Source organism: Amblyomma mixtum, chromosome 1 (genome assembly GCF_055824585.1).
Source record: "Amblyomma mixtum isolate Tamu chromosome 1, ASM5582458v1, whole genome shotgun sequence".
Taxonomy (NCBI): Eukaryota; Metazoa; Arthropoda; class Arachnida; order Ixodida; family Ixodidae; genus Amblyomma; species Amblyomma mixtum.
The window spans coordinates 186,437,568-186,439,199 of NC_143012.1; the positions used below are offsets into that span (position 1 = coordinate 186,437,568).

At 46.4% G+C, this 1,632-nt stretch overlaps 1 pseudogene; it reads left to right on the plus strand.

Moving 5' to 3' along the window:
- Positions 1–249: 249 nt before the first annotated feature.
- Positions 250–1,416, plus strand: LOC149370226 (lewis-type alpha-(1,3)-fucosyltransferase-like; annotated as a pseudogene).
- Positions 1,417–1,632: the final 216 nt, after the last annotated feature.

A 1,632-nucleotide genomic window follows, 5' to 3' on the forward strand; every position in this document is an offset into this window, starting at 1 on the left:
AAATGAACGGTATAGAGCAGCTAATCTTTCCGGGCTCAAAGTTTTTTTGAGGAGCTATCGCACTCGTGAGAGTGATATTTGTTGTTCATTGCGTTAACTGCGGAATTAAAGCGTTCTTCCAATCAAAGACCCCAACATTCCGTAACAAATTTGTTTCTCTTGCTTCTCGTTGCAGCATCCACCTGCTCTTTTGCCACTACCAAATTCAACTCACCCATCAGATTACCACTCAAGTGGACGCTCCTAGTGATGGCAATGACAGCAATTTATATATGCTTCTACACTCTAACGCCACACAGACGGCCGCCAAGCGAAAAGCTTCAGGACATTGAGGTTTCCGCTTATGGCTTCACGAATGACAGTTTACTGACAAACATCACTGCTACGCACCGTCTGCCGCGAATAATGGTGTGGACAAAGTTCTTTGGCTCTTGGTATGGAAGGCTAAATAATTCAAGAGTTGGTGAAGAGAAGATGGAAACCTGCAGCGCTGCGTGCGTCGTCACCAACGACCTGAGTCTGCTGGCCTCTAGCGACGCCGTCGTATTCCATTTACGGGACATGGACATTAGGAATTTGCCTGTGACGCGTTTTAACTCCCAAAAGTGGGTCTTCTACATGATGGAGTCCCCACCACACACCTGGTTTCACTACTTCAGTGCCACGAAGAACCTATTCAACTGGACCATGACCTACAGGTCAGACTCCGATGTGTACAACCCCTATGGGAGGGTGATTACACGGAGTTCCCCTGTAACCTCGAAGAAAAACGTGAGCACCATCTGAAAATCCAAACAAAAAATCGCTGTTTGGATGGTAAGTAACTGCTGGACTGATGGCAGACGGGAAGCATTCGTCAGGGAATTGAGCCGCCACATACAGGTTGATGTGTACGGCCGCTGCGGCCGTTACGACTGCTCCAGATCGCGTGGTCGTAAATGCTACGAGGAATTCGAGCGTGCTTACTTTTACATGCTTTCCTTTGAAAATTCTATTTGCGCTGAATACGTGACAGAAAAATTTTTTACTGTACTAAAATATTACATTGTACCGGTTGTGTTTGGTGGTGCAAATTACACAGCAATCGCGCCCCCCAACTCATACATCGATGCGCTCGCATTCCAGTCACCTAAGGCGCTTGCCGACTACCTGATAGCTTTGTCAAAGGACTATACTCGTTACAGTTCCTATTTCAAATGGAAAGATGTTAAGGATGTGGAATTGTGGGACGGTGGCATGTGTGAGCTTTGTAAAAAGTTGTACAATGCCACCTTAATGGAGCGTAGTTCGTCATACGGCGACATAGGAGCTTGGTGGCTAAACGGAGGCCGTTGCCGAAAGTGGGGTCTCTAAGAACCGTTCTCGAAGGGCAAGAGTGCCGATGTGAATTAAATTGGTGGCACTGATCCTAGGCGCTTCAGATTACGCAAACAACATCAATTTTGCTATGATACAGGAATCCGTGTTTCACAGGATACGAAACGAGTATGCCCGGTAACCAGAGGAAACATTTATTGCTACTCTTTAGATGACGCTGGGCCCGATATGTTCCGAATGAAATTTCTACGGAGGCGCAGGTCACGTATATAAATGCTTAGGGTTTGCAGTAAATTATTTTCGTCAACTTGAGAG